Genomic DNA, 7,049 nt, shown 5'->3' on the forward strand with positions numbered 1-7,049 from the left:
TACCTGACATTGTAGAGTTCTTCATCGGGGAATTGACGGGCCCTTCTTGAGTGCACTCCCTTTAAGGCAGGAGCCACAGGTCGTCGAACTTCCGGTGATGAAAAGGGTGAACCACGATGGTGAGGCAGCAGCTTCGTTCCTAGCAGTGCTGGTCGATGATTGAGCGTAGACGTCCTGCGAGAAAGAGGTGTGCGGTGCACCTCGATGGCAATAGTTCAGGACCGCAAAGAGTCTATGAAGAACTTTGGCCAAGCAAGGACGTTGGGTCGTCATTGACTCTGCGGTCTTCTGGTGGCGGGAAACCCACCGGGGGATGCTCCATGGCGCGTCGGCGGGCTCAAATTTCTCCGGCGAGACAAAGTGGTTGACGGTGCAGGCAAGAGCGTCCTTGGATCAAATGTTCTTAGGCAACGGAGAACTGCGGCTTTGGTCGGCGACGGCGGTCATCAACAATGATGGACTTCAATGTCCGAGCGCTTCTCTTCATGATTCCACGGCAGTCCCCGTCTCTGGTCGGCAGCCTTTCGTAGGTGTGTCTACCAGGGAGCTTTGGCAAAGATCAGTTGGTGCATGATGGTCCCTAGTAGCTCGGTTAGATGTCTCCTTACCAGGTCCTCGGATCAGTTCTTGGAGACACAGTGCACTTCCCCACACTACCATATATTGAACTTCCACCCAACAGCCAGTAAGGGGGAAGGGTCAGAGTCAGGGCTTCCCGGGACTTCAGAAAGACAAGGTAGCAGGTGATGGATGGCAAGAGGCCATGGGTGCCATGGGATTCCATCAGGAATAAACAGATTCCAATGACAGGACGTGGGCATCCCAAAATGCAGGATGCGCATGACACCGGTCAATTCAGCACGGAACTGCCACCTGCCCGTACCGGCTCTGTGGGCCACACACAGGTGCCCAAAACATACACTAGGAGTACAGGGTTGTACTCCCACCCATGGGTCCCATAAGGGTATATCAAGGGTCTGTTCACCAAACCAAAAGAGAGAGTTGCACCACCAGGAGTCCCACATGAACTCCTGCGTGGAAAACACGACAGCACACGATAAAAAGCAATGAAGGACAAGGATACGTCCCTCCAATGCATTTCCAGCATCACAGTCACCAATAGCATGTGTTTTATAAGGTTTCTTTTCCATTTCAGACTGGGATGTTCCTCTTCTGCTTGCTTGGTGCCACCGTCCTGACGTTACGCAGCTTTTTACGGACATAAGGAGATTTTCTTGGTGCATGCCATCAAGTATTTGTGGTATGGTGAATGACTTGGGCAAAGCGTTGCTCAAAATGTTATTGAGGTATTGGTTGGCCTTGATGGATTGGCTTTCTTCTTTGGCTGGCAGTGGATATCTAGACAGGAAGTCAGCTGGTTTGCTTTCCTTTCCTGGTTGATGAATTATGTTGAATGAATATTCTTGGAAGCTGCAATCGCGCTGAGTGCTTTCCTTCTGCTCCGGTTTGCTCGCTAGCTTTCCTCCGCTTTTTTCCTCCCGCTCCTGGTCTCTCCCTGGAAGGTTGCTCCTCAGCTCTGCCGTCTTCTGGTGCTTTCTCTCGGCAGGCTGCCCCTCAGTCCTGTAACTCTCTGTGGCTTCGCCCCTGCAGGCTCCTTTGCTTCTCTCTCCTCGCAGGCTGCCCCTCAGTACTGCCTTTCTCAGTGGCTCTCCCTGGCAGGCTGCCTCCCAGGCCTGCCCATCTTTGCAGTCTCTCTTTCTTTTCCCAGAGGCCTCTGATCCTGTCCTGCTTACCTACTATTGTTTGTTGCCCTGCTTCCCCCTCATTGCTACCTTGCTTCTCCTTCCTCCAGTGCCTCCTTATTCCCTGCTTTCGTGATATCTCTGGAATCTATTTACTGGGAATTTGCTGTCAGCAGGGTCTGACACCTACCTGGAAACCCTTGGATCCTAACGACCTACATTTCAGGAAGGAAGGGTTTTTTGTGGCCTCAAGCTCAGTCTCCTGCCTAGGCTGTTTGTCCAGTGGGTATAGTGGCTACCTCCCGGGGTCAACCATTCTTCTACAAAGAAAGGAAGACATCTAAGAAGAAAGGTCCATCTACGCAATCCGACAAAGAGGTGGTGTTCTCGTCTGAAGAAGACGCAGGTGAGGACGTGGTGTCACTTCAGGATAGGCAGAGGCAATGCGCCTTTTGATCTCTTGGAACGCATATTTGCAGTCCATGGACCATGCAAAATCTTGTCCTTTGCAGATGAGTAGACAAAGGGGTGTGCTTACAGAAACAAAGTCCTGTATGTACCTGGTACAATAGCTCGCCATGCCCAGGAATCATCTGACCGCTGATTTTGATGTCGGCGTGGGTGCTTCCACCAGGGCTTGGACTTTGTCTGGGTCAGGTTTCAAACCGTTGTGCGAAAAGATGTGCCCAAAGAATTTGATTGTTGTTTTGCTTAGCTCACACTTGTCTGCGTTTAGGGTCAGATTAGCTTCTTCTAGCACCATGCACACTCAGCACAGTGTATCATCGTGAACTTCCTGAGTTGCACCAAAGATTAAAATGTTATTGCTGTATTTGAGGCATTGAGGGATGTGTTTGATTATTTGATGAACCTCGTTTTGAAAAATCTCTGCAGCGGATGATACCCGAAAGCTGAGGCGCTTGTAGCTAAACAGCCCTAGATGTGTGGAGAAAGTGGTTATGTAGAGAGAGTCAGGGTGTAATTCAAGTTGGTGGTATCCCTTCTTTACATCCAATTTGAAAAATACTTTTACACCATGTAAGAGATGCATCATGTCAGTCATTCTTGGGGACATGTGTCGTTCTCTTTCAATTGCGATGTTTGATGCTCTCATGTCTACGCTGATGCAGATGCTTTTGTTGTTTGCCTTTTTGGGAACAGGAACTATGGGCGATACCCATGGTGTGGCCCCTGTTGCATGTTCTATGATGTCCTAATATAAAAGTGACTGTATTTCATCTTCCACTTGCTTCTGGATATTTAGAGGTATTCCACGGTAGTGTTGTGCTACCGGTAGGATATTTGCATTGCAATGCAGCTTGATTTGTTTCCCTTGTAGCTTCCCTAGTCCTTTGAATAGTGTCGAATAGTGACATCTTTACCATCATGTTCTTTGGACTTGTCGTGTAGGCTGACATGATTTGGTACATTACGTGCACCAGTCCCATCTGTATGGCAGATCTGAAACTGAGGATGCTGCCTCCTGGAACTTCACCTCTAATCAAGAGGCCTTCGTCCTCTTGCCCTTGTATCTGCAGGTAGCCTTGAACATACCTTTGCATTTCAGTAGTTTGTTTGTGCCGTATGGGTATATTTATTTATGTATTTATTTATTTATTTTGCCATTTATAAAGCGCACCTAACACAGAGGCATCTGGGCGCTTACCTTACATAGTTACACACATAGTTACACGTAGTTGCTCACAGTTATATGGTACATTACATTATTAGTTACAGAAAGTATAGTACAGATTATGGAGTGTTCATTTCCTTACATCACATAGTTACAAGGGTTAGTTACAGCGACCCTGTGTAAAGAGGTGGGTTTTCAGTTGCTTACGGACTGTCCAGAACGAGTTTTCAGCTCAGTTTGGTTGGTAGGGCGCTCCATTGTTTAGCGGCTAATGTGGGGAAGCTACTGCCTCCTACATTTTGTAAGTGGAATCTAGGTGTGGCTAGTAAATTCATGTTGACTGAGCAGGTGGGCCTGTTAGTCTGGGATCTAACTACTTTGTCCGCAATGTAAGTGGGAGCTACCTTTTATATGCATTTATGATTAAGGGTGAGAGCTTTAAATTTGATACGTTCCTGGACTGGTAGCTAGTGCGCATTTTGTCTAACCTTAGATATGTGGAAGGCTTTTGGAATGTTGAGAGCCGCTCTAAGGGCATTGTTTCAGAGTGTTTGGAGTTTTTGGATATTTTGGGTCTTGGTGCCCACATACAGGGCATTACAGTAATCCAGTCTGAACAGTATAAGGGCTCTGGCCAGTGTGATGCAACTGTCAGTAGACAAGAAGGGTCTGCAGGCATTGATGAGCTTGCAGGTGTATGCAGTTGCAGTCGCTGTTGCATTGACTTGTTTAGTTAATGAGAGTGATGAGTCCAGGTAAAAACCAAGGGTTTTTACTTCTTTGGCTACTTTTATGAGGTTACCGTCAATGCTGAAGGTATCTCGTTCCTTCTGTGGTCTGCCATTGTTCCCCTGCTGCTTTCTGCTAGGCAACAGTTTCTCCACTATTTTCAAGCTTCTGGTGTGCTGGTCTGCTTCGCATGCGAATACGGTGAGCAAAGCGCTCTGCTACAATGCTGGCGAGCGCCCAGGAGCCCTATACTGCCTTCTGGCGTTCTCGCCATGTCATCCGCTTCCATCATCCTTCTCCCTTAAGGTTCCTGAGCCGGTGACCTCCACCAACTTCCTTCCAGATGTCCCTTTGCTCAGAGATGAGCAACACGCTCCTGCCAGCAGCCTATTTGTATTTCTTGCTTCAGTGATTTAAATGTCCCTGACACAGGTGTGCGCTTGCTGCCACTAGAGCACTGCCTATGCTCCTGGTGGATCCCTGTGCTCTGCATTACTCTGCTCCTCTTTCTCATTCAAGTGTTGTGCGAATAGTAGTCCCTTCCTGAAAACACTGTATTGATGTTAGCAGTGGGTTTTAAAGGCAAACTGGCTTTGGAAGAAGAGTAGGTGGAAAAAGTGTTTCGTAAATTTACAAGGCAATTTAGATTTTGAGAGTTGGCATTTTGGGGTGTAACCAAAGATGTGTACTACTCTCCATGGGAAAAAGAGGGAAGGTGTTACAATAAGCTATAGGCGAAGCTGTGCAGCTGAGGTGTGCAGTCGTTTTGAGGAGCGAGTCTGCTCTTACTTTCTATCACTGGTAGGCAGCGCGGAGCGCGCCGCGGAGCTGTGCAATCTGGAAGCGTGTAAAAAGCTTGAACGGTGCAGATTCTGGTTTTCAGCTCTGGCCTGCAGCTCTCGCACAAATTGGATTTTGGCCTAAAAGTAATAACACAGCCACTGTGCGACTTACGTACTGTCCTGTGCCTGTGTAGAATTTTGACTTCCATATATCTGAAGTGCTATCTCGAGTTTGTACGAGTGGTGAAGTAGTGAAGTAGTATGCTACCGGCCGGTCTGTGCACCAGATTGCAAGGGAAGCTACGAGAGGAAATGGCAACCTCTACTAAGTGGGCAAACAGGGTCCCTGACCACTAATGCTAAAGTGAATGAATCCCTACCTCAAGTCAATCTGCTAAGCGGCGGTGTGGAAGAACAAGAGGTAACCATCCAGCTCGCCACTCAAATGACCCGGAAGGTTGATGTGGGGAGTTTGGAGAGGAGACCTGTCGAGGGTGGGGGGGACGAGAGAACACTATCTTCTTGTCCGCAGTATCCTCCGACTGCGATAGTTTCAATTGACCCAGAGAGAACTAGTTCCCTTCCTCATGCCCTGAATCCCTCACCCATTTCTCAGCAAGATCGGCAGGATACCCCAGAGGCGAGGGGGGATCCCTTGGGAAATGGGGTCATGGAGGACTTTGATTTCAAGGAGGATGCTGCTTACTTGGAGGTGTTTTTTATCCACCCAGATTCCCCAGAGTATGCCATGAAATCGCCTCCCTCTGCCTCTTCCTTTTTGCCAGCAGATACTCTGGAGTGACAGCACCCTGCTCTGGCGGCACGGCTAGTCCAGATCATTGCTGAGTTGAACTCTACAAGACAAAACCAGCGAAAGCTAAGTGACTTCACCAACACCACCTGCTCTACTTGTGCTTTGAACCCCCTGAAGGGATGCTGCATGCCACTAAACCATTCACGCTAAGGAACAAACCACCAAATGCCTCACCCAGAGGCAATATGGAGGTGACTTTAGCAACATAAAGACGATTCCAAAGGATATCTTAAAAATGACCCAATTTCAAGTCACCAAATTCAAGTTTGCCCCATGAATCAGGATCATCCTCAGCCTCCTCCTTTGAATCTCGAGCGAGCTTAACCTCTATGAAAGAATGGACCAGCCAAATTGCACCAAGCCTTGCTATCTAGAGGAATAGACCTCATCCATCTCCAGAGCTTGATGATGGCTGCTTTCAATGTGTCAATCAATCCCTTTATAAAACTGTATGAGACTCTGAAACAATAAAGAACCAGGCCACTGTTAGTGATGATTCACACCAAGCTCATATTTAGGAATCCTTCTCAGGTTCAGTGCAGTAATGGCTCGATAAGGAAGCAGAATTATCTGCCCAATTGCAAGCTAGACTCTTCGACCTTGCTAAAGGTGACGAGGCGGAGTAAAACACTCTAAAAATGACTTCCATTTTGGAAATATTGAAATGGTCAAGACAGCAAAAGAGATTTCATGAGCCGGAGCTGATGCGAGCCAGTGACCAAGGGCCCTCGTACATCGTCCCCAGTAATATTCCTCCTCAAATGGATATGAGGGATGACTGATAGACTAACCATCCCTGTACATCCAGTGTGCTCATCATGTGGAGATCCTCATAGGATAACTGGGAGCGGAAAAGGCAAGATCTAGCCATGGTGGAATCTGCTCAACACCAACTTATTATGGTTCAGTCGGAACAAGGGGAGTCCGACATGGAAACCGAGAAGACAGATGCAGTACCAACAAATTGGTACTCTAATATGCCAAGAACAGAAAGTAGAAAGTTCTATTCTGTCTTTGGAAACTCGAGCATAGAGGATCACTGTTGCAAACCGGTCGTGAAGCAACCAAAAGAAGCAAAAAAACTGCTGCCTAAAAAAGTCAAATCAAACGGCTCTAGAGCTTTTATGCGGAACCTCATGCTCCCAAGACCTCTGAATCCAGAGAATTGTATTCCTGAAGGCTCAAGAGAAGTAGCCACGCCTTGGGTTGTATCTCAAAAGATTATAGACACACACAATGCAGTGGATGAGAACATGCTCCTGCTGATGAACTTATCAACCTATTTGGACACGATGAATGTACTTGTTTATTTGTTTGCTTGTTAAGCGCTTGGACAGCAAGTAAAATAGTTTCAAAGCACCCACAGGGCGAGGGGAGTAACAAGGGGG

The sequence above is a fragment of the Ambystoma mexicanum genome, chromosome 5q (assembly GCF_040938575.1).
Source record: "Ambystoma mexicanum isolate Mex_15411 chromosome 5q, UKY_AmexF1_1, whole genome shotgun sequence".
In the NCBI taxonomy this organism is placed as follows: Eukaryota; Metazoa; Chordata; class Amphibia; order Caudata; family Ambystomatidae; genus Ambystoma; species Ambystoma mexicanum.